Below are 27,498 nucleotides of genomic sequence, written 5' to 3'. Positions count from 1 at the left end.
TACAAAGTCTTCTCCTATAGATGTGAAGAGTATGTTTTATAAGAAAAATATATTCTGATTCAGGATAACAACAGACCATGATAAATCTCACTATGCAGCTTTTCCCTCTGTTTCCTAGGGGAAAAAATCAACCTAATTCTATCCGGCCATATGTTCTAAAGTTAAAAGTGAACCAATTTTTTTCCTTTAATCATCAGTCTGAGAAGGAATGTAGCAATGACATCCCCACTCCTACTCCTATGGTAATTGGCTAAATGGAAACACATAGCTTTGATTCTGTGTTTCCCATCCCACTAATCTTGTCAGAATTAAGGAGACAATTATTTGCAGAAGACTGTTAAGTGTTTGGCATTTCTGTTGTGGTGAAAATGTTATCCTTAGGCTAAAATAACACAAGGACTTAGATTTCATGAGAGAAAAATTGTCACTGTCTCTAAATTATGATCATTTCCACACTAGTGATTTATTGCATCTTCTAGAATCACTCAACCATTGTTATGCCAAAATAACAGTAATGTGGACAGGCTCTATATCACTTCAATGATAGCTAGGTGATGCTATGAAGAGGTTGTAAGTCACTAGTGCAAAAATGACCTATGTCATCATTCAATCATCTATTGCCTACCCTCCACATGCTTTGAACCCAATTCTAAGGATTGATGCTGATCTTTACAACCTTGAACAACTTGGGCCATAATAACTCAGTAAATGCCTGTATATAACTGGTGATTACAAGAGGGTGATCTTCTCAATTGTGAAGCCCTGGTTGAGGAACACCTTTCCTAGGGAGAGGCCCACCCTGATTTATTTTTATGCCAGACTAGGTTATTCCACCTTTAAAAGGGATTTGATTAGTAGTATTGATTCTTAGTATTTATTATTGTAATGGATAGAACTATTTGTATATTTTAATTGTCAAGAGAATTCCAGGCAACAAATATAACCATTCTTGTCTCACTCTTCTTTATCGCAGAATGCTTCCTGCAGGAATATATAAAGATTTTTCTTCCCATCTACAAGTATTTTCTTGCTTCAAAGAACCATCCTTCTCAATGGCTTCTAAGAAAAATAGATTGAACTCCATTTCTTTGTACTTAACAATGATCCCAGCAAGCTTCCAATGCTGCAACTTTTCTTTATTCAGAAGGAAGGAGTCTTGCCTGACCACCAACACATGGATGGTTATTTGAATCACCATTGAGTACTATTTAGAGATGCCCTCCACCACCTTTTTCCAGAAATAATTTGGAATAATTTAATGATCTCCTAGGATTTTCAGAATTGCAAGATTGATGTAAGCCTTCCCAGGTAGACTAGACAGGAAACAACCAGAAGAGCTAATTCTACTTTATAGTAGGACTATATTAATATAATCTTGCAAATTTGAATGTACAAACCACCCACTGTCTTTTTTTATCGGTTGATAAGACGGAAGAATACTTTCTGAGTTTCTTTATCTGCCTGTTATGCAGTTGCGGGCTCCTCCCCACACCTCCTAAGTTTATTCCTACATCCATTGCATACTGGGTCAGCTCACAGTAAAGTAGTCCTGTGTTCATATCAGATGCTGTATACCAGGTTGTAAAGGCCATACTGTAATTTACAAAGCCTTTGTAATTCTTAAGGATCATTTGAGAAGATACCTAACTTGTAATACGTCGCCCTGAGTCCCTGTGGGGAGAGGGGACGACTAATAAGTTCAAATAAATAAATAAAATAAATAAATAGTAATCTTGTAGGTTTGGGGGCTCATTCATTTGGCAAGGAACCCAGTGATAACTAGTTACACATGCCAATAAAGTTATTCTGTTGCTTTTATCTCCAATCCCTTTGGTTCTTAATTTTACTGGATCTTTTTCTCACAACAGTTACGGTATATCTCACAAAATCAAGAACAATTTATCCCTAAGAAAATGATGCATTTCTGAATCACATTGTGTACTTCCAACTGAAGACATCTTCTTGACACTTTGTAGAATTCATTTTCTTTCCTCCCTTTCTGACCTTCATTACAATCTTCCCAATCACACTATCATTTGAGGATCTTGTGGACATCAGACAAAGTGAACTTGGTTGTGTGTTTGTTGAGTGCTTTGAATTCTTAAGGAGAGTGGAAGAATATGCTCATGGAATGCTCATAGACTATCTAGATATTAATGAGGTTAATTCTGTCACTTTCTTCAACATGTTTGTACCAATGACAGCTCTTCAAGGTAGTCCAGACCAGAAAACCAAACATGTGAATGCTAATACTACTTTTATTATAAGGTTACAGTAATATAATCTTGCAAGACTGAAGATGCCTTTCCCTTCCCTGCCTTTACATTCCAGGGTACTAGGGAGGGTCAATTCTAAGGCAATTACTCAAATTATATTCCTGCTTGGCCTCAGATTTTATTGATCAGATTGTTGTCTATGCTGCAGCTCTTCATCCTGGCTCCCAAGGTTATTCTCACGTCCCATTACATCCAGACACTTTACAATATGTCAAAAAGTTCTCCAATGACTCCTGAAGAGTTCCACTAGATTTTGAGGTTTTGAGCCATCTGTATCGCATATCTCTGTAGAAACTCAAGGACAATCAGAGCCCTTGTGGGCATGGAATGATATAGCCCGAAAGAGCATTCAGGAGGAAGTTATGTCAACCGTAAAAGAGAAAGAACTCTTTTGGGGAAACATTCTTTTTGGTTTCATTCTATCACATTATGCCAGTCGGCAATGCGCTATCCTGTCAGCCATGTTTCTTGGCCTCAGCAGCAATTAAGACAAGATTCTGCAGAGAAGCAGTAGCTCATGCAGAGAAATGGGAAGCAAGAATCAGCTACAAGCTGCCAAGGTGGAGCCTAGTCTAGTCCATTAACTTGGTGGATGTGAATAGGGAAGCCTTCCTTGGCTTACAGCCCAGCTTGATTACTTTAAGCTGACAACAGGCCTTTCCATACAGATGCTAATAGGTACTTATAGTAGAAATTGCAAGTAGTGAGGAAAATATTTGCCAAGTTTTGGATGGCTGATTACCTTCATATGGGTGGCAGGGGCAGAAATCAAGCAGCAATTGCAAGTGAAACAAAGTTTTAGAAAAATAACACATCATAAAAATAAAATTTTAAATGCAAATGATAATTTCCATCTTCCTGAAATGAACAAATTAACTTGTTTGTTTTGATTCTGGTATGAGTATTCCAGCCAAGTATCAATTTTCAGATGTTCTGCATGCTTTCTTGGAAGATGGAGATGAAGATTTTCATCTCTTCCGTGATAGTAGAATTCTGCTTTGGATTGGATACGAAGACCAGAATTGATTAGTGCTTGGAGAAGGAAGGATAGCTGTAGGTAGGACTTCTTGAAGTCTTTCAGAGGAAGGTGAGTTTAAGTAGCATGAGACCTTCTCTCGGTTGAACATCATTTTATTATATCGTAATAAACAATATGGCCAATATATTTCTTGTGCTATTTTATCTCTGGATACAAAACGAACATTACAATCCATGAGCACTTTTTCAGAAGTAGCTACATTGCATTGCATTGCACTTCAAGTGACAGGAGCTATTCCAACTGGAAGAAATACTATACAGCCCCCAGTTCCTGGGATTTGTAGCAGCCAGCAGTTGCAGTGAAACCTCCCTCCTAACCTTCCCTCTTCAGTACAATATTTTCTTCCTGAAGCTTCTCCTATTCATGCATAAAAAATTCCTTTTTTCTGTCTAATTAATTAATCAAACTTCTTAACCACCATCATCTCTCTCATAGAGAATAACATCATGAATAACAAAGGTTTGTTATGCAGCAAAGATTGGATGGAAAGGTGTCTGAATTTTTGCATCCAAAGAATGGACACAAAATAGAGGCTTACAATATATGAGCATATGGTTGGAAAGAAAAACTAGTGATGTATTTTTTGTTGTTGTGAAAGGAAAATGTTTATTTAGTCATGAAACTGGTGGAGGAGGGGAGAAGAAGACATTCAATTATTGATCAGCTTGAAAGGTGAGAAGCAGCACAGATGGTCCGATAGTTCTTAGGAAATATATAGAAGCTAATATCATAGGGAAAATGACAAGAACTAGAGCTGGAGGGGGGAGCGGTGTGTGCTAGCCCTACACTTGGGAAGTGTTTCAAAGTCTATATAAATCTGGAAATACTTAAAACACTTTGGATAAATCTAGTACGTATTTTAAGTAAGGTTGAAAAGTATTGGAAATCAGAAAAGTAATCCCCTTTACATGAAATACATGTAATCAGTAGCATAATCAATAACAGGCTATTGAACAGTTGAAATATTCTGATATCTTGACAGTCATAATATCTAACTATCTATCTATCATCTATCTATCTATCTATCTATCTATCTATCTATCTATCTATCTATCTATCTATCTATCTATCTATCATCTATCTATCATCTATCTATCTATCTATCTATCTATCTATCTATCTATCTATCTATCTATCATCATCTATCTATCTATCTATCTATCTATCTATCTATCTATCTATCTATCATCTATCTATCATCTATCTATCTATCTATCTATCTATCTATCTATCTATCTATCTATCTATCATCATCTCCACCACCTCCATAGGGGCTTCTTTCAAAACAAGGAAGAAACTGCTTTTATCCCCATCCCACCCCGGTTTTGATTTGCTTTTGTCCATAATGAAAAGAATAATTAATGGATTCCTATTTGGACAGCACACATGCCACAGAAGCTGCACCAAGATGATGGTAACTCAGGCATGCCTTAATCATTAGACATTCCTCAAGAGAACAAGAAAGGTTGGTATCCCAAAGGTACCAATTACGCTTGTTTAATATTGATAGCTCTCTCTATAAAAGGCTGAGCTTCTCGTTTTTCACTCCAGAGTAGGTCTTATTTCCATCCTCCTTTTTTCCCCCACAAAAGAGCTTTTCAGAATTCAGAATTGGTCCCCTTTGAACTTTTGTGGATTTGTCAGAAAGCAGAGGAGAGAGAAAGAAAAGAAAACCATAATAAATAAACACCCAAAGTAAAAACCACAAAGCTAGAGAGGCCACACATTTGGGACTAACATAACTATTCTGTAGTTTTACTTTAATGTTACCTTTGATTTATTGATTCATTGTTAATTCCTTACACCAGTGCTTCTCAACCTTGGCAACTTTGAGATTTGTGGACTACAACGCCCAGAATTCCCCATCCAGTATGGCTGGCTGGGGAATCCTGGGATTTGAAGTCTGCACATCTTAAATCTGCCAAGGTTGAGAAAGATTGTTTTACACTAAAACATCAAGATGTGGTATGTGCTGATTATATTTTCATTAAAGCATTTAACATGAGGTGAATCATTAAATGACTCAATATAACCCCAGGGATTTCAGCTGCTGCTCACAGAAGAATTGGGACTACAGTTCCAATCAGGCAGGACTCTAAGGAATTCTGAGAGTGGCAATTTCATTTCATCTGTAGGATGCTGGGTTGGGAAAGGCACTCATAAGGCATTAGAACCTAATTCTCCCATAACTAATAGCCAATGATGTTTTGCTGTATATTGTAAGTAGAGGGTTGCTATACTAAAAAGCAAACAATAATTCACTGTTTTTCCGAAGAGCACACAACACTGAAACAAATGATAAAAATGAATTGGAATTTTTAAAAATCCTTATAAAAAAACAGAAAAAACAGTTTAATGAAAATATGCAAAATTACATATGGAATGTCTGTATGGGATTCAACACTTTTCAGAAAGAGGAAGTATTATAAAAAGTTCAGCAATCCCAACATTTGGTAATATAAAACAGCTTGGTTTGCTGCTATTTTTGATTATTTTTCACGGATGAAACAAAAAAATATTGAGGTTGAATGCATTGCAGTTCTCTGAGAGGTTTATATGGGAAAACCATTCATTGTTAATCAGTGTTTTTTTTTCCTAGCATTTTTGCCATTGATTCAAATAACAATAAAATATTATGTATTCTTGTAACTATTTTAAATATATAATTTGATTCTTTATGCACCTTAGCTTGTATTTTAATCAATGTGTAATTAAGACATATTTATAACCATAGGAAGGTTTATAGGTGAGGTACCATGCAGGGTTATCCTCCCCTCCCACAAATATATTTTCAGAAATAAATTTTGATTGAAAGTCAAGGCAAAATTAAATATACTGTATCATTAAAAACTATTGTTCTTCGCATTAATGAATAATTTAGACCTATCATTATGAGAACTGGGATTTCTTAGTGGGAAAAATAATTTACAGGAGTTATATTGCTTGGTGCCTGTTTTCATTTCCCTCCAAGAAATTTCCTTAGTCTGGTAGATAGATTTATTACCATAGTTACCTCAGAATCTTTTGAAAGTTCCCAATGATTTCTTGCATTTAGACTGAAGTAAGGAAGGATGTCAGTATCTTTTGCTTCTGGCTGGATATAATATTTACTTCCAGGAGTTTTATTTCTGTAACATGGTGCATCAACAGAAGGAAGGAACAGAGGGAAAAATTACCATCACAATTAGAGACAGTGATCCCTAGGACACAGGGAAAAAAATCCAAACGATATTTGCCATTTTTGGTATAACCGGAACCATCCCCACTTAACAAATGAAATTTTCTGTAAAGCATGCATAGAAGTATACATTTTTAATGTACCATTTCAGCAAGTTTCCATTCGTTAAAAAATCTAGAAACACTAGAATGGCTCATATAATATTGAATTTAGCTTGGAGAAAATAGATTCTAGAATTAAACAGGGCAATGCTATGGTACATATGTAATATGTTTATGTGATTGCTTGAAAAGGTTTCACTTCTTATCTACGAAACGTATTCAGTTCATGAACTGAAGAAGCTTTTTGGATGAGAAGCAAAACCTTTTCAAGCAAACAAGTGAAAAATCTTCACGCAAACAGAGAAAGTCATTGCCTTTTGAAAAAACACCTTTGGAATAATAGAAATGTCATTAGATTCCCAAAAATTATGCAAGGCAGTGGCAAAAAAAATGAATCAGATGCTATTATTTGCATTCAAAATTTTGACAGAAAAACAAAAAGCAGAGAATTGAGCCACTGAATTCACTCATTTCTTACTTTCATTCAAGAATTCACAAAGTTTATAACTTCTCCAAGGAAAACACTGTTATGGTTATAAGGCATATGTTGTTGTCTTCATCCTTGGCGACAGCAATAGCCAGGAATGTATTTGGTAGAACAGGCCAGAGCAAATTAGAAATTTATTAGGAAAGATAAATATACACATTTTTTCAGAGATAACATTGTAAATTTTACACTAAAGCTTCATCCACATTCAGAGGCCCAATTGATTGATGATGCTAGTATGGAAATCTTTCCTTTTTTTTACCATGTCTTCATAAATTTATCATCATCAAGCCAGCCACAGTTACTTTGGATATTGAGAGATGAGCGGCATATAAATTTAATAAATAAAATCTTATCTTTAATCCATATCTGTGATCACTAAAAATTTCCTTAGCAATTCTGATTTAAGATTGTGTTTCCTGTTTAAGCACACAATCTGGCATTATTTCAGGTCCCCTTAGGCGTGTAATCAGCCTGATATTCAGTGACCACTTGACACTTATGGGAAGCACAATCTTTGTCCTTATTTTAAAGGTCCCTTCTTTTTTGGTAGCAGGAACCAGGTTCTATATCTGCTAGGACTCTATTAGCTCTCTTGGCTCAGAGAGCTAATCAGCCTGAAGGACAGTGGAAGTGAAGGGCCAACTTTTTACTCTTGATTCACAATGCAACTGTCCTCATGCCTGTCACTTATAGTTTGCTTTGCTTTTGATGGATCTAGCATTTTTAGCAGTATTCCAGAGTAGTACTCAGTGACGTGTGGTCAGGGGAGGCAAGGGAGGCGGAGCCTCACCTCTCTTCATGAAATAATAGTATATAATATTATATACTATAATATTATAATATTATACATCCGTCCGGGCGCGCCCGGGAGCTGCAGAGGGCAGAGGCAGAAATGTTGTCAGTGCTCCCAGATGACGAAGGCACGAAAGCGACAGTCGACAGTCGCTTTTGTGCCTTCGTCATCTGGAAACGCCGACATTTTGCCGGGCACGCATGGACGGAGGTAGGCAGAATGGTGCCGAGCCGATCAGGCAGGCGAGCGACCGAGGATCGGGCTGCCTCGCTCGCTCTTTCGTCTGCCCGGATCGCCTCGGTGTCGCTGTGGCTACCTCCGTCTGGGAGCTGCGGAGGGCGGAGGCAGAAATGTCGGCGTTTCCGGATGACATCATCCGGGAGCGCCGACAACATCAGCACGGACGGAGGTAGCCACAGCGACACCGAGGCGATCCGGGCGGACAAAAGAGCGAGCGAGGCAGCCCGATCCTCTGTCGCTCGCCCGCCGGATCGCCTTGGTGCCATTCTGCCTATCTCTGTCCGTGCGCACCCGGGAGCTGCGGAGGGCGGAAGCAGAAATGTGTGCCTCCAGCACACATGGTCCCATTCCCCGCCTTCCTGATGATGTCACCAGCCTCACCAGCCATTAAACTCACAGCACGTCACTGGTAGTACTAACCCCCTGTCTGAAAGAAGTCCATCTAACAATTGATGTCAACTGATAATCAAATTCTCTATGAACAGCCTCTGCCAAGCACTTGGTCCAAACATGAGCAAGTTTTGACAAAATACCCAAACCTATCAGTCTAACAAGCTATCAAAAACTGCCTCCTGGCTACAGATTCATTTTATTTTAAGGAAAATGATTTGTAGATGTTTTCTGCCTGCTGGTGATGTTTACTGAGAGGAGAACTTATTTTTTTAAAAATGCTGGGAGTTCTCACCTTAATAGGAAGTGTACACCATAAATGTGGGCAGCTCCATTTGGCAGCAGTTTTCCTGTGTCCCTTGTCTTCCATGGGAAGGGCAAATTTTATGTGAGCCCAGCTTTCTACAGCCTCAGGGGTTGGTAGTTAACATTTTAGCTTGCAATGTGGGAGAATCCTAAGATATCTGGTTGATAAACCAGAATATTATTTGAGGACCTATAACAGCATATTTAGGTATGTTCCAAAGTTGGTTGAAGCAGTTCAGCTAGTGGCAACTGTTAAGAAAGTTTTATAAACATGTGAGTTGCCCTCATACCCTTAGTTTAAAATCTTTTTCTTCTAACTCTCTCTCAAAAAAGGTAGCAACTCATGGGAATTTTAGTTCCTTAGACATAGTGCATTAATAGTGATATAGTGTCACAAATGAAAGCTCCACACTCTTTTCTCTCAGTTGATAACGCGCATACAAAATGGGTAAGGCTTTGTATTGAAATGCCTTGGCCACCACCCTGCCCATTATATCTGCCTCCATCCCTACACACACAATATGCTTCTACTTACCAATTTATACACTGTCAGGCTATGAAACTCTATTTCACCAAATGACGCTATGCATCTGTGTGGAACCTCAAGAACTGCAAGGCACAAACAATATTTCAAGGAAAAGAGAGAAAAAATCTCTTAGAAAAAAATCCAAAAGATTTGCTGAGATCTGAGTATGTCCAAAATTGGGCACAGAATGCTGGCTTACTTAAGGATAGAAAAGAGGGACAAAAATCCAAGATTTTGAAAGGAAAGAAGCTCCTAAAAGAAGAGATGACAGACTGAAATAATCAAGCATGAGCATCCCACACAGTTTTCTTCCTTTCACAATATTTATAGACAACCCCAGCCATGAGGCTGACTCTGGGCAGCATACAAGAGCAAACCAATGAAATAGAAAACCTCACCATATTTTAACCATTAATCAATTCACCAACCACAATAAATAATAGATGGATGTCATCACTCATCCTAGGATACAAGCTCCAGTAAAACAGAATCACTTTAATGGTCTTCCTGAACAAGGGGAGGATCAAGCCAAACAGACCTTCCACAGCAACCTCTCCCCTATTGAGGCTAATACCTGCCTTGTAGCACAAGCCCCTTAACTGCATGTGGTGGTGGATATTTGACTTCCTTCTTCTTCTTTTTTTGTACATTATTTTTTCATTTTTGTTGTTAGGATTGAATGTATATTTTTGTTTTGTTCCATTTTGTTTGCTTGTTTTACTGTTTTGCATTTTATTCTCTAAGTTAAAACAATAAGTAAATAATAAACAAACAAACAAACAAACAAACAAACAAACAAAAAGCCCTCTCCTGAGACTCTTTAAGACCTTTTCTGCTTTAAATGCTCTCCCCTCCTTAAAGGATTTTCCAGACAATCTGTTTTAACCACAGCAAATGCTGCCAATTGTTAGCTGTTTATTATTCAGTGACCAGACAATTTCCCTTCAGGTTGTACATTTATTTCTGAAAGTTCATCTTTTTAACATGGAATATTCTACATTTTATACTTGGGGAAAGGGTTGGATCAATATATGCCAGAATGATTTCTGTTTATAAAATGGATGGCAGTACTACAGATGGGTGGGTGTGGGCAACTCATATTTTCTTAGAGCATTTCATATAAACAACCTCATCCAGTTGGAATAGGAGAGAGAGAGAGAGGGAGGGAGGGAGGCAGGGAGGGAGAGAGCGAGCACGAGCGCTGTGTCAAAATCTTTCTCCTGAACCTTTATTTTCTTTTGGTAGTGGTGATGCAGGTGGAGGGGGTGTCCAGAATTCATTCTGTGGCAATTGCAGGCAAGATCATTATAGTACCTTTTAAGTTACCACTTGGATTTAAACATTTTTCTTTTCCACTTTTCAAAAACACAAGGCATCTCTAGTCATAGCCCATTTTCTCCACAGCTTGGTAAAGCAGGACAGGCTGAAACAGAATGACTTTGAATAAGCCCCAGGCCTGGCCTTCAAATTAGATCCTTTGACAACTGGGTTGTGAGGTCACTAAGGAAAGATCGCTCTCCAGTTTGAACCAGTTGCGTTACCATTTTGTAATGCTGAGCATTTAAAAAGAAATCCAGTTATTTATTATGTTTTAACTAATAAAGCTTCACTGGATACATTTTTATACTAGAGTTTTATCCAATCAAATTAAAGAATTAAATTTAGGTTCCAGCTGAAATCCGTATGACTAGTTCCAGTGAAATCCTTTAAGTCACCACCACCCACATTTTAACAGCAGCAAAATATCGTTTAGTTGTTCCCCCAAACTGTTAATAAGTTTCAGCTATGATGAAAGCAAGTGCTTTCCCAGTTCCTTAATTTCCTCTTCATTGTCTTCCTGGTACTCATTTAGTACTACTGTACATGGTTGCTTGCCTCAGATTCAAAACAACCATCCGTTTGAGTCCAAATCCCACTTTTATAACTACAGTAGTTTATGAATGTTTGTGGATATGGAATTACAGGAATTTGAATCCAACATGCCTACAAACAGCTAGGTAGGGAAAGGCTGATTTGGTACAATCATTGGATATGTCATTGCGTTGTCAGGTGGCATGTTTAAGGTGTTTGTTTATCCCTGCACTTCTTTATTTTAGGTTCACAGCTGGCTGCTGCTAGTACTAAGCTATTTTAGTTACCTGTTTCTGGCCATTGCTGCATCTATTTGCACCTCATGTTGGGGAGATCCCCCGCCTCTCTCTCATCTGTCTGTCTGTCTGTCTATCTATCTATCTATCTATCTATCTATCTATCTATCTATCTATCTATCTATCTATCTATCTATCATCTATCCAGTGACGGGCGGTGAGGGTTATGGCTGGGGAGGCTGGTGACATCATCAGGAAGGTGGGGAATGGGACCACGTGTGCAGGAGGCTGAGGCAGCCTCAGCCTCCAGCACACGTGGTCCCATTATCCGCCTTCCTGAGTGAACATTAAGGGGACCGCGGAGTGCACTGATCCGCGTAGCATTGCTTCCTCCACCGGCGCCAGTCCCTTCCCGACCCACTCCTTCAAGGTCTCCCACCAACCCAAAGCCCGATCCCCAGCTCCCTCGGGCAAGGCTTGAGTGGGGTGAATGGGAAAGCAACGAAAGGGGCTGCACTTTCACCCCGCTCAAGCCTTGCTGCCTGCAGCCACCGCCCGCCCTCGCTGCCCCTTTCGTTGCTTTCCCACCCGCCCGCGCTGCACCTTTCATTGCTTTTCCATTCAGGCGGCTGCGCTTCCCATTCCCATTTCCCATTCAGGCAGCTTCCCATGCAGGTGGCAAGGCTTGAGTAGGGTGAAAGCGCAGCCCCTTTCGTTGCTTTCCCATTCAGGCAGCTGCGCTTTCGTGCCTTTGTCATCCGGCAGCGCCGACATTTCTGCCTCCGCCCTCCGCAGCTCCCGGGCGCGCCTGGACGGAGGTAGCCAGAATGGCGCTGAGGCAGTCCGGCGGGCAAGCGAGCGAGGATCAGGCTGCCTCACTCGCTCGCCCGCCGGACTGCCTCGGCACCATTCTGGCTACCTCCGTCCGGGCGCGCCCGGGAGCTGCAGAGGGTGGAGGCAGAAATGTTGTCTGCGCTTCCGGATGACGAAGGCATGCTTTCGTGCCTTCGTCATCCGGCAGCGCCGACAACATTTCTGCCTCCTCAGCTCCCGGGCGCGCCCGGATGGATGTATATAATATTATAATATTATATATATATATATATAGTATATAATATTATATACTATTATTTCATGAAGAGAGGTGAGGCTCTGCCTCCCCTGCCTCCCCTGACCGCACGTCCCTGCATCTATCTATCTATCTATCTATCTATCTATCTATCTATCTATCTATCTATCTATCTATCTATCTATCTATCTATCTATCATCTTTCATTATCCTTGCTGTGATACTATGCCTGCTTTACAGTTGATTAAACCCAGATTCTCCTGTTGTCCTGCCTTTCTGTTCCCATGTTTTGCTACAAGGAAGAGGTTCTCCATCATGTGTCTCTCTGGCAAGGCCAAATAAAAAAGGACAATGCAAGAAAGGCTTTTCAGTTGCATTCATTAGTCACAGCTCCTTTCTCTCCAAGATCTGCCATGATGGGCTCCCAAACTCCTTTTGAATGGAAGGAGCTTCCAGAGAATAAAAGATGACTAGGAAAGAGCCCTCAACACTTTTATAAAGACAAAAGGACAGGCACACAAGCAGAAAAAAGAGTCACTTGTGACAGCCTGAATAGCAGGAAAACATTCAAGTCTGCCAATTAATAAGGGAAGGGAGCTCATTTACCACCTGTACAGTACTTTTGAGAGGAGGTGGGGAGGAGGTAGAGACCGGGGGAAAAGAATTGTGCCAGCCTTTCATCTTGGCTCAGAGCTTCACAGGCTGTGTCAAGCAATGCAGTTGAGGGCGGGGGGAAGGCCAGGGAAAAATCTCACAGCTCTAAGAAGGCTCCTGCCTACATCTCTGACACATTGCAGATAGCCAAATTGGTATGCCTGTATAACCCACCCGTTTTATCACATACAAGTCTTATATACTCAAGTGTATATTTGTCCCAAAGAATTTATGGAGACCTGTCATATTTATGAAGGGCCCTGGGAGAAATATATATGGCATGCTGTATATACAATATAGGTAATCCTTGTTTAGCGATCACAACTGGGACCAGCAACTTGGTCATTAAATGAAGCAGTCACTAAGTAAAACCACACCTGTGCTTGTGACTTTACTTCAGTTTTCGTTTGCTTTACAGAGTTATGAAGGTTGTAAATGTGAGGTCTGGTTTTAGTTGCTTTTACATCACTGCCATAACTGCAGATGGCCACTGAGCAAGGCAATCACTCAATGAGAACGACTTGTATGCTTAAAAGTATATTAAGAATTTTATAAACCATAAAACTAGTGATGGACTGAGTTCTTCAAATTTGTATCAGAAATAATCTGAGTTATTTATTTTTATTTTTTTAATATTGCCTTTATTTTATAACTCAGGATGGTGACCATGCCTACTAGACCTTCCTCTTCCTATTTTTCCACAATAGTAATCTGTGAGGTGAGTTGGCTGAGAGAAAGTGACTGGCCCAAAGTCATTCAGCCGGCTATAATAGTCATTTCTTAGATATTAAGAAGGTTGGGTCTGAGGAAAATCAGGGTTTTTGATATTACTATAGAGAAGTCACATATTTTGTTCCTAAAGATAAAAATGAAGAGAAGGGAGATTAGGACCTGTTAGTAGATCTTTGAATTTTCAATAATCAACCTAAGGGTTGTAGGGGAACTATTAGTAACACTATTCCACCCGAGGTTGCTAGAAAAATGGTATAACTGAACACTAGTAAAAGTCTTTTAAAGGGAAAAGACACAGAGAAAGATAGGAGGCTCAGGATAAGAAAACAGTAAAAACATTTCTAGGTTTCAAAAGAGCAACCTGCTATTTACAATGCAAGAGTTATAACCATTATGGAAAAAGTAGGCATAAAAGACTTTAGAAAGGCAGAGGGCAATAATAAAGAGTTTTTAAAAGCTGCTTTTAACTTTAAAAAGATTTTAACTTTAAATACTATAAACAAAATAAATCTTAAAATATTGATCTTATTCATATTTTAATGTATCCTCAGATGCACACCTGCTGCCAAACACACACACACACACACACACACACACAAACACACTTAATGCTGACTTATCAGTGAATAATTGCCCATTCTAGATATGCTTGGATTAACAAAGACTAAGAAAACTGAGTATTGAGACAGTATTAATTATTGAGTAGATGTGTGTACTTTTTCCCCCTCCAATGGACCATTTTTATTACAGTCTTTAAATTGGTTAGACTATTGGTTTTTAAGCCATCCAGAGTCATGTATTATATATATATATATATATATATATATATATATATATATATATATATATATATATATATATATATATATATATATATGTGTGTGTGTGTGTGTGTGTGTGTGTGTGTGTGTGTGTGTGTGTGTGTGTGTGTGTGTGTGTGTGACACACACATAAAAAGGCAACATTAAAAATAAAAATATGGTTTTCTGCCTGCATGGTCTTCTGTGATGAGCCGAAGGACAGAAAGAGGGAGTAGTGACCTTCCTCCCATATTTAGGCATACCAGGGTTTCGAATTCCAAGTTCCACATTTCCTAACTATCCATAAATGAATAATATTCAAAAATGTTCTGGGTCTGAACTTTCTGCACTATGCAATGTTTAGATAAAGTTTACCAAGATATCTGGTGCTGTAAATAGCCACTTGGGGATTCTGTAAACCAAGATGAATGGGAGAAAAGGTGACTATTTTGACATTGTCAAAAATATTAGTGAAAACGATGAATTGTGTTGGCCTCACGCTAGAATAATTCTATCTTTGTTGCACACTGCCCAAAATCAATTGATTTTGAGATGGGCAGCTGCATAAATATGACGAATAAATGAATAAAATAAATAAATCTCTCAAATTTATATGTTTAAAATTTGCTATTACCGAAATGTATTTTAAGGGATGAAATGATTCTTGCTGAAAAAGAGCAAAGCACTGTCAGAAACTTGACTGTTGTTATCCCTGTATCTTTGTGTTTCTTAAAGAGTTTGGCTTCAGAAGAACTCTGCCATCGCTTTGATTCAGGAGAAACAATTTGTTGTGGGCTGTGTGTAAAGTAGGAATGCTGGGAATAAAAAGAATTCAAACCATGCCCATTACTGTACAGCCAAAGAAATCTCTTTGAAATCTATTGCTTTAAGCAAAATTGCCAGTTCTTGAATTCACACAGAGTTTTTGCTCTCTGTGTGACCTTTTATAGACTTATAAATTCCAGTACTTTGCGTATCTGCTGCAATAACAGCACTTCCTCTCTTTATTTAAAACTCTTTGTGTCTATACCATCAAATATCCATTGAATTTAATATTTTTATTCTAGATACATTGTTATCCCTCAGCCCCAAAGTGTTTTGTTGTAATTTGGTTTCATGACATGCATGTCTGCTCTTTCTTACTCTTCACGAATAATTCTTTGTATTTGGGAGGCTAGCTGGGTTTTTTTTTTTAAAACAAACAAAATAGTTCAAATTTGTGGGGTTGGACAAGATCAGGTTTTGCCCACTGGGCAACATCTACAATAGAAAGGTGGATGATCTACTTTGAGAAAATCTCAATAGCAGCTGGCAAAATAGAAGAAGCATGTCAAGGTTCAGATAAGGCAAAGGCAAATTTATAAAGATAGTGAAAACAGGTTATGCATGGCAAACACTAAATAATTCCCTAGATAAAAGATTGGAGAAAGGTTAGAAAGAAAAACAAAATTCTTCCAGGAACAAGCTCACAGATACAAATATTTCTTTCCATATTTTAAGAACACGCTGTGGGACTCATACAAAATAGCTATGCTAGGAAGAATGACCAAATGTAACACATCTATTTATCAGAAGATCAAAAGTTATTCTACGTTATCTCACTAGCTTTCCAAGATGATCTCCTCTATCCTTGCTTTTTTTTTGGGGGGGGGGGAATAATTTTTTTAGGAGACTGGTATGGATATTTGTGGTATGACAAAGTGAAGTTTAATGTGGATTTAAAAAGTCATCACCTTAGGTGTGCCACATTGACAATATGGAGTAGATAAAAACCCAGGTTGTGCTCAAAGTACCTTTATGGCTCTCAGCACAAGAAACATTTCAAAGACAAGAAATAGCAGACAAACACAAAGGGCTACAATAATATCAGATACTAAAATTTTGTCAAGAGAAATGTAAAATAACATCAAGAACTGATAGCCGAGGAATATAGTTGTCAATGGTTCTTTTATTTGCAATTATTAGAAAAAAAAATAAAGTAAACAAACAATGTATAGTTTTGAACATTGTCAGACTGAGTTTAAAATAGAATTGTTACAAACGATGAACATATAATTGCTACAATATATAAACATTTGCTGAAATTTAAAACAGAAAAAGAACAATGAAATAATGTATTATAAAGTGGGCTAAAGTTTTGATTATTATATAAGATTGCAAAATGGGAAATATGTGATTGAAAGGCTTGAAATTTGTACTACGTTATAATCTTAAAGAAAAATATTATAAGATAATAATAATAAATTTGAATTTATTAGCCGCTCCCTTTCCAGGCAGGACTCGGGGCGGCGTACAATGGGCATATAGAACATAGAAACATGTGTACAAACACATAAACATACAAAAATACAGAGACACACATGCACGGAGGAGGTAACCAATTACAACATTTAGACAGTTAAAATCCCCATTAAAATACCCCAATTGTAAAAGACCCAATGTACAATTAAAATTTAAAATTTAAAAAGACAGTCAGGAGGAGTGAGAAAAATTACGGTTGAGCCAGGCCAGATAATTGAAAGAGGTGGGTCTTCAGCTGTACACGGAAGGAGCGGAGGTCGGAAGTAATCCTGATGTCACGGGGGAGGTCATTCCACAGGGCTGGGCCCATCACAGAGAAGGCTCTGCTCCTGGGTGTCGCCCCCCGACACTGTTTGGCGGACGGCACCCGGAGAAGTCCCTCTCTGTGTGAGCGAATTGGTCGCAGGGATGTGTGGGGCAGGATGCGATCCTGCATGTAACTAGGCCCTGTGCCATGAAGCGCTTTAAAGATCATAATCAAAACCTTGAAACGCACTCGGTAGACTACAGGAAGCCAGTGCAGCTCGCGCAGGAGAGGTGTTACAGGGGAGTATCTAGTCCTCCCCATAATCACCCGCGCGGCCGCGTTCTGGACCAACTGCAGTCTCCGAGTGCATCTCAAGGGAAGCCCCATGTAGAGAGCATTGCAGTAGTCCAGGCGAGACGTCACTAGCGCATGGGTGACTGTGCGTAGGGCATCCCGGTCCAATAAGGGGCGCAATTGGCGCATCAGGCGGACCTGATGGAACGCCCCCCTTGCCACGGCTGTTACATGGTCATCCATGGACAGCCGGGCATCTAGGAGGACGCCCAAATTGCGCACCTGTTCCATGGGGGCTAGTTGCACGCCCCCGATGGCCAGAGATGGAAGCACCTGGTTGAACCGGGAGGCCGGAAGCCACAGCCACTCCGTCTTGGAAGGGTTGAGTTTTAGTCGGTTGCCATCCATCCAGACCCGTACGGCCTCCAAACACCGGGACATCATTTCGACGGCCTCATTGGGGTGGTTCGGGGTGGAGATGAGGTATCATTGGTATTTATTACCAAAGAAACTGTCCAGAATGTATGAAGGAACAAGAAGGGGTATTTTATCATGTTTGGTGAACCTGCTAAAAAGCTAGAAAATTCACACACTGATTTGGAGGATTTTAAAGACTAATATATAATTGAGACCAAAATTCAAGGCTGGAAAAAATGTTATGGAACTTTGTTTTTATACATAACTGCAGCAAGATTATTGTATACACGAAGATGAAAAGATTTACCCTTCTCATAATGAAGAAGTGGTTGGTGAAGATGAAATTTGTTTTTTTTTTCAAAAAATTTCATTGGTTTTTACACATATATGGGGAAAGGTAAATGGGTATACAAAAATTTTTTGGCAGCTCCCACACTGGTGTTAGTAACCCATCCAGCTCTCACAGTTTTAACAATCTTAAAAACAAAATACAAAAGATAAGCAGAAAACAAGATCTTATTCTGTAATGTTAACCATGTGTTCATTCATTTTCCTTTGTCACTTTCTAAAATATCACCAATTGCTATTTATTTTTAAAAAAATTATTTTTGCGATCTGAGCCTTTTCGATATTGCTTCTTCCTCCTTGCCCCCAGAGGAGCCTTCAGCCCCCCCTCCTTCTTATTCTGCACCATGCTGCCCCTCCCACCACCTTCACTATGTTCGTCCTCTAGGAGGAGAGAATTTTTTTTAATGAAGGCTTCCGCCTCCTGCACTGTATTGATTCTAATCCTATTTCCCTCCCAAAATATCAACATTCCTTCTGACAATAACCATTTAAACCAGACTCCTTTATTAAATAATTTCTTTGCTAAGGAGGAATATTTCCTCCTTCTCTCTCTTATCTTTTTTGGAATCTGCTTAAGAATGGTGATTTATTTATCTTCATATTTCAATGGTCTCTCCCTTTGGGTCTCAAGTACCTCATCCCTTGTGGTCCTCCTAAGAAATTTAACATGTACCTCCCTTGGAACATTATGACTTCTAGCATATGCTGAATTTATCCTATAGACTAGATCCATATCCCACCACAGCTGATTTTTGTCTCTCTTAATATAATCTGTTAATATTGTACTCATAATATCCTTAAGGCCTTCATTTTCTGTCTCTGGTAGGTTCTGGAATCTAAGAAAAAAGGACATTCTTTCAAATTCTATTTTTGCCAGAAAGTTTTCCAAGTCTGCATTTCCCTTCCGGATTGTTTTAATTTCTTCCCCCAGTCCAGTCGCTCCCTCCTCTAACACCGAAATCTTTTGTTTATTTTCTGCAATATGATTTTTAACGTCTCTGAGTTCTTCTTTGAGTTCTGTCATTTCTTTTTTCAAGTCATTCTGCCCCCTCATCAGTTCTTGGAACATTTGAGTAACAGATAGTTCTTTTGATCCCTCCCCGGCCCCCTCTGGCTGTAATGATGATGTAATCTTTGTCTGTTGCATACTGGGGCTGGAGGAGGCAGATGTGGGGGCTGAGAATGACTTGCCTGTCGGTATTTTCTTCGGCCCCATTTGTTTAGAGTTCAGAGATATCAGTCTTTTTCCAAGAAAATGGCGTCTGAGGATTGCGCAGCTGTGCCGGTCTCCAAAATACAAAGCAAAGCCGAAAGTGGCCGTTTACACTTCACAGTTCCAAGGCACCGAGGCAAACAAATGTAAAGTATCTAATCAACAAAGTTCAGTAGAACCACCTTTTGGGAAGGAGTCTCAGTTTCATTCGGAGAGAGTAATAAGGCAGAAGATGATTTCAAAGGGCAGACTTCGTTTAACAAAGAAGGGAAGATGATGAAATTTGTTGAGGTGGCTAAATTGATTTTTCCCCCCAGAAACAAGACAATATTCAAGTTTATTGTTGAGTAGAAACCCCTTATAGACTTTTTACATAAAACACAAAAAATGAAATTATGATTTATGATTTGATGATTAGAATCTACAGTTTAACTGAATATAACTTCAACTGGTACTTCCTTTGATCTCTTCTGATTCTTTTTCATTCAGCTTCACTGGATGATCTTGGGTTTTAATATTAATAAAGAAGCAGAAAAACTACTGCATATTATTGCTTCTGGAATTCTTATACCCTTTCTTCCTGGTGCTGAAATCTCTATTTTGTGATTTTGCATCCTTTCCAGCTCTTCAATGTCTATTTTGAGAGGCATTGGCAAGAAACTATGCATGCTATTTCAAATGGAGCTGCATTTATCAAACTACAGTTGGTCCTCAATCAACAACTACTCGTTCGGTGGTTGTTTGACAGTGTTGAACAAATGATAGCTATGACTGGATCTCATACTTACAGCCATTGCAGTGTTTCCACGGACATGGGATTGCAATTTCCCTACAGGCTTCCCATAAGCAAAGTAAATGGAGGAACTGGAAGGAAGTCAAAAGTCACGGTCCTGTGAGGTCCTTGCTTAAAGATCTGGCCCACTTCAACTGGGCCTGGAGAACTACCATTGCTATGCGAAAATTGTTTTTTGACTGATAACAGCAGAGCTTTTAGCATTATTAAATAAGTTCTGCCTATACTGATTTATCCCTCAAATTTTGAGGGACGAAAAAACAGCTTCAAAGTAATTATAAAAGTTATGCTTTACAACAGAAAATATTATTTCAGGTTGTTTATCATGCTTTGCCACAGTTGTGATTCTCAGTTTCTCACCAGCCCAACATTGCCCCCTCCAAAGTCTTAATTGGTGATTAAAAACTGCATGGAATTGGCATAAGTGTGAAGTTAACTGAAATATACAATCTAATAAAAAAAATTCAGTGACGCCTAATTTAGCAAATGGGTTTATGAATTCCTAATAAGAAAGGCAAAAGTTGTTAAGGACCGCCTGCATCATCTGTTTCATTTATGGTAGCTCTTTGTTGAGCTTCCATGTGATGTCATTTAAGTTACTTTTTTTAAAACTTGGTGCTTTCCAGGAGTCTAACATTTTGAGGACCCCAGATTAAGGAAGACTGCCCTAAAGAATCCACATGCAATTGCCAAACTTGCAATAGAAAGATTTTCTTCAGTTATCATGTTAGTGGAGAACTTTGGGGAATGTCCTATTAATTAGTCTGACTTTCCTTCGTGAGGGCACGACAAAAGGAAAAGACATTTGTGTTCCCCTGACTGGTTTTGATAATGTCCAGCATACAAATATCACTAATAACCAGAATAAAAAGAAGCTTTGGATGCTTTGCTTAGTGAAGGACAAATACCAAAAAATGCAAGTCATGTGAAGACTTCTGGAGGGAGGAGGTATGGACTATATCCAATAACGGAATGGCGTGTGAGAATGACCTTGGGAGACAGGTAGAAGAGCTGCAGACTAATCAAAGGTAGTTCACAGAAGGAATGTGGGTATGGCAAACATCTCAAACTTTTCTCACTTTCCTATTTTCTTAGACTAAACAGACAAAAGGGCAGATGTACTTTCAGACCTGCAAGATTCTGTTAATGTAATCTTACCATAAAATTAGAGCTTGTGTTTCTGGGTCCGGTTCATGTCTGGATGATCTCACAAGGCTGAAAGAGTCTCCAAGTCCTCTTATGTAAAGACCTCTGAAAGCATTTGAATCTTATGCTGAATCTTATGCTGGAGGAATGCTGGTTACCTAACATACTCTAATTTGCATGCACAAGATGTTTTTTGCAAGACCTACATAAGGCGAAAACTCAGAGCTTGGCTACAATTATATTCCGTGTGGCAAAATGGTAGATGACCTGTACTCTTAGACATGATATTTTCATTGGGGCCACATTTTTTTTTACTTGTTATCTCTCATGATACTCCTTCTGCACAGGGCCAATCCCCAGTGCTGCAGGTAATTGATTTGGCAGAATTTTCCTCCATTACATCTCGCTTTTGGTGGGTGAAATATCTCACCCAAAAGAAGAAAGTTTAGAAGGAATGACAAAAAGAAATGAAGTTGAGTTCAGGGAAAAGACTTTGTGGTCAGAAAAAAGCCTATTCTGCCAGGTTTCCCTTTCAGCAGCATCAAGCTATTATCTGCGTGTATGCCTGTTCAATTATACCTGATTATGTGATTTGGGTTTTGTTTCCAGGAAGAATTTTTAGCAATTGATTTTTCACTTCCATCCAGTCACTTCCCACCGGCCCAAAGCCAATCAGCTTTTATTTTTAAAGGAAGGAGAAGTAGTCAGAGAATTCATTTCAATATGACATTTCACTAGATCATGGTTGAGCACACTTAACCACTCATTTTACAGAGGAAGGGTGGCAGAAGAAGGAATAAAACTGAACTGAGTGGGAGGAAAATCCATACGTATGTGAAGAGACACTATTTTCTCTTTTTTTCCTCATTTTGGAGGGCATTTTTTTTAATGTCAGGCAGAGAACCTCTGCATTTTTCTACTACTTCATCACAAGCAGCTCAAGATACTTTTTAAAGAAAAAATCTATACATTTGTTTGTTTATAAAATGTAAAGGCCATCTCATTCTAAATAGATACTTTACACTTTTAGAAAACAAAAAAGCAGAAGATAGAAAATGACATTCATGTGTCACTAGAGAAAAAAATCATGAATATCAAGCCAAAAAAAAAAAAGTAACAAGACAGGGCTCAGCTGTTACCCTACCCCAAGATCTGACAGAATAACCAAGGAATTGTGTGTATGTGTGTGTGTAATTTTTATTAAAGAGTTTTAAAAAGGAAGATAAAAACTAATATAAAAAAGAAAGCTAAAAATGCAAGAAAAGGGGAAAAATAAAAGAAAATAGAAATGAAAGAAAAGAACTATTTAAAAAATTCCAATCTTCTTTACTGCAGTTATAACTACAATTATAAATTTACTTCTAACTCTAAGGCTACAATATAGATCTCTTCATTCTAGAATCTGTCCTATTCATTACTATACGGATGGTGCACCAACCTAGACAGAGTTTTAAAATAGGATTGAAAATAAGGTTGCCCATATCTGTTTTTCATGATGGCTACAATAACAGAAACTATTTTGCCTTCCTAGTTGCTGGGATTTTAACATCATTTATACACTAGTTTTCACTAATCCACTTTGAGGTTTCCAAGATGCAATAAATTGGATATCATGGAAATAGTCAAGTCTTTTGCTCTGAACAAATTTAGCTTTTCATAATTCTCTTATCTGGGTAGAATATGACAATTTCCCCTCATAATGTCACTTCAGATAAAATTCTGCAACAGTTCTAAGTTCAGTTTAGACATGTTTTTCCCTAGTTTTATTTTTTAATCCTTTTTTCTCATCAATGAATTGTATCCTGATGTGACCTCATTTCTGCCTTTGAGTTGCCTCTTCAGATGCTCCCATTTCTCTTCTCAGAAGTCATGTTTAATGGATAGATGTCCCTGCCATGCATTATGCAAAGTTGTTAGAGAATTTGTGTCTTTTAAAAATGCATAGAGGTTGACATTTCTTTGTTTGCTTTTTTAATAGAGTCATGGGGATCTGGAATAACAAGTGGAGCTTAATGCATCCTAGAGCAAGATTCATGCATTAAGCACTTGTTGAAGAGTAGAGTAGATAAAACACACATGCTGGGCTATTTTTCTGTCATAGACACATCTAATGTCATGGAGGTTCTTTTTCCTCTTGGCTCAGACTTGAAGATAAAAAATTATAATATTTTTCAATATATCTCCAAAATGGGCTATTCAAATATTGTTGGAAAACCACATGCATTACTCAAACAAATATTAAATGGATGAGGAAGAAATATCTGGGATAATTTGTACAACTGGTAGCCCCTGGCTAGAGTAGAAAGATAATATGAGCAGAACAGCCATTCCAGAATAATATCAGACAGAATCTTTTTACATTTAGAAGAAAGGCAGAAGAGGTAGAATAGCTTAGACAGAAACCAAGATAAAGATAGCTTACAGACATATTAGTTTTACATCACCAGTGTAAATAATATATAGCATTGTGAATGTAAAGAATACACAATAATGCAAGTAAATAATCTATCAGTGCAAAACCAGAAGAATCCAGATTCAAACCATTGGAATTAATCATAAAATGTGTGAATTGGAAGGGACTATAGGTTATCTGGCCCAAACATCTTCTCAGGGCAGGAAACCACCAGACCATCAATAATAGATAACCATACAATACCTGCCCTCTTGAAAATCTCCAGTAGGGGCAGTCTAGTATTCTACATAGACAATTCCACCACTTCACTGCCTCAATTTCCTCCTAACATTGATTCTGTCTGGATTTAGGTTTCAGCAGAAAACCAGCCCTTTCTGACAGTGAGAACAATCAACCAATGGAACAGCTTGCCTTCGGAAGTTGTGGAACTTCATCTCTGGAAGCTTTCAAGAAGAGGCTGGACTACCATTGTCAGAAATGGTGTAGGGTCTCCTGCTTGGGTGGCATGGTTGGACCAGATGATCTACAAGGTCCCTTCCAACTCTGTTAATCTGTTATCTTGCATCTGACAGCCTTGCAAATATTAGTGGATCAGTATCACATCTCCCATAAATATTCTCTTTTGCAAGTTAAACATGCCCAGTCTCTGCAACTGTTCTTCCCTAGGCTTGGTTTCTAGATGATTCTAGATCCGTGGTGGCAAACCTATGACACAAGTGACACAGGTGGCACGCAGAGCCCTCTGTGTGAGCACGTGCACCGTCGCCCCGGCACAGACGAAATGCTGCCAGACACTCACCGAAACAAGCGATGGGCAGAACAGGGCTCTGATTGGTGGATGCAGTTTCATTTCATGCCATCCATGTAAGTTGATACCAGGGGCCTGTTTGTGAATGGTCCCCCCTCCTTTCCTTCTATTTCAAAAAACCCTCCCTGCTTTTTCCATCCCCGATTCCTTCCGGTAGTTGTCATTTGCTTGCCTTCTTTCAAAAATTACAGATACACAAGCAAATAACCTGTGCATTGATGAGATCTAATTGCAAAGAATGGTGTGTGTGTGTGTGTGTGTGCATGTAAGACTAGACTAGAGGGATCTTGCACACAACTCTCTATCTCTGCAGCAATAACTGCAGAGATAGATCCCTTGCTGCCCACCTCCTCATCCTGTGCTTGCTCCCCTTGGTGTGCTCTTTTCCAGTGGCAGGATTGTCTCGGACCGTGTGCAGAGTGCCTTTCAAACCAACCCCTGTACATTTTCAGCCCTCACCAGAACAACAGAAAGGAGAGAAGGAGAGGAGGACTCTCTAGCTTCGCCCTTCTTCGGTCTGACCCCCTCCCACTCTCCTGTCCCACAGCGATCCTTCACATTCACCCCGTTTCCTTGCTGCATTCCCACAACAACTGCTCCCCAGTCTCCTTTTGGGACCCCATCTGATCTCCCTTCTAAGGTTAGCCGGGTCTGCTGTCTGCTTTTACCCTCCCTCCACTTCCCACACCAGCAGCAGCACCAGGGAAAGGGAGGTTGGCTGCCCTGGGAGCCGGAAAAGATCTGGCCTGAGGAGGAGAGGGTAGTGGAGCTGTCACAGGGGTGATGGTGGTGGTGGTGTGTGTGTGTGTGTGTGTGTGTGTGTGTGTGTGTGAGAGAGAGAGAGAGAGAGAGAGAGAGAAACAGACAGACAGACAGACAGACAGACTCAGTTTGCTTGCCTTCTCCTAAATTTGCAATCACTCTCAAAAGTTCAGTTTGTCCTCCAATTGCCTTAGTAGAGCCTTCTAAGAAGAGTTCACTGGCTTTGTTGGTGTGTGTTTGTGTGTGTGTGTGAGAGAGAGAGAGAGAGAGGGGAGGGAGGGAGGAAGAAAGAGAGAAAGGGCGGAAGGGAAAGAGAGAGGGGAAACTGAGAGATAGCAAGGGAGGGAAAAAGAGGGGGAAGAGGGGGAGGGAAAGAGAGAAAGATAGAGAAACAGAGGCACAGAGAGAGAGAGGGGCGGAGGGAGAGAGAAAGAGAGAGAGAGAGAAAGAGAGGGAAAGAGAGAAAGAGAGAATCAGAGGCAGAGAGAGAGGGGGGGAGAGAGAGGGGGAAAGAGAGAAAGAGACAGAATCAGAGGCAGAGAGAGAGGGAGAGAGAAAGAGAGGAGGGAGAGAAAGAGAGAATCAGAGGCAGAGAGAGACGGAGAGAAAGAGAGAGGGGAAAGGAAAGAGACAAAGGGAGGGAAAGAGAGAGACAGAGAGCAGAGAGAGAAAGAGAAAGTGAGGGAGGGAAAGAGGGAGGGAAAGACAGAGGGAAAGAGAGAGAGGGAGAGAAAGAGAGAGGGAATGAAAGAGAGAAAGAGAAACAGAGGCATAGAGAGAGAGAGAGAAGATAAAGAGGGAGGAAAAGAAAGAGGGAGAGAAAGAGAGAGGGAGGGAAAGAGAGAAAGAGATAGGGAGAGAGGGGGAAGGGAGAAACAGAAGCAGAGGGACAGGGAGAGGAAGAGAGAGAGTGAGGGAAAGAACGAGAAAGGGAAAGAGAGAGGGAAAGAGGTAAAGAGTGAGGGAGGAAACAAGAGAGAAAGTGATAGGGCAGGAGAGAAAGAGAGAGGGGGAAGAGAGGGGGGAAAGAGGGAAAAAGAGGGAGGGAAAGAGAAACAGAGAGGCAGAGAGAGAGAGAGAGGAAAGGAGAGAGGGAGGGAAAGAGAGAGGGGGAAAGAGAGAGGGAGAGAAAGAAAGAGAGAAATGATATTACAAAAGTTTTTCTTTTTTATTGCTGCTAAACATTTCAAAAGTTTATTTCAAAAGCAGAAAAAAAATGAAGGGCATAAAAGTCCATTTATCAGTTTCTTTTTAGAACAACTAGCTGAACTTGTTTATCATTATTTTAGATAGTAAAACTTCATTATTCAGGTTAAATTGCCATGTTGGCACTTTGCGATAAATAAGTGGGTTTTGGGTTGCTTTTGAGCCCTCGGTCTCTAAAAGGTTCGCCATCACTGTTCTAGATGATTAGAAGATTCTAAACTTCTGGTCGGTTTTTTTCTCCAGCTTCCTCTTGTGCTACTTTTAAACCACAGCGTCCAAATATGGTAATCTCTAAATGCAGCCTTATCAGTGAAGACTTCAATTGAACTATTACTTCTAGCTGCTGTACCAAATTTGAAACCTAAAATGGCTTTATCATTTTAGCTGCTGCATCAAAATTGTTCATCTTTGACTAGTGGTCAACTAGGAAACTAGATCCTTCTTACAGTCATGACCACAAAATTAGGTGTCCCCAGTCCTATACATCTGCATTTGATTTTTCCTACTCAGATACAAGAATCCCAAAGGTGCTTTTTCAGAAGGCAACTGGACTTTGTTTTTTCCTTGGAAACATTTTGCTTCTCATTCAAGATGTTTGAAAGAGTGGTCAATGAGGCAATCTATGTCAAAATTGAACAGCCCTCTCTCAGCAGATAGGGAGGGTTACAACACCATCTATCTCCTGTTTACAACACAGTCCTTTCGCCAAGAAGGTTCCACACCCATTTGCACTCTGATTCAGGAGACCCTGAGGGCACAGGTAACCTCAATGACTCTCAGAGAGAGTGCTAACAACCAGGTGACAGCAAGGAATATAAATCCTTCCATTCTCCCCACCATTCAGTCAGAACTGAAGAAGCTTCTTGGGT

Source organism: Natrix helvetica (genome assembly GCF_964273705.1).
Source record: "Natrix helvetica genome assembly, chromosome: 3".
NCBI classification, from domain to species: Eukaryota; Metazoa; Chordata; class Lepidosauria; order Squamata; family Natricidae; genus Natrix; species Natrix helvetica.
The sequence above is the reverse complement of the archived record's forward strand: the minus strand, read 5'-3'. Positions refer to the sequence as shown.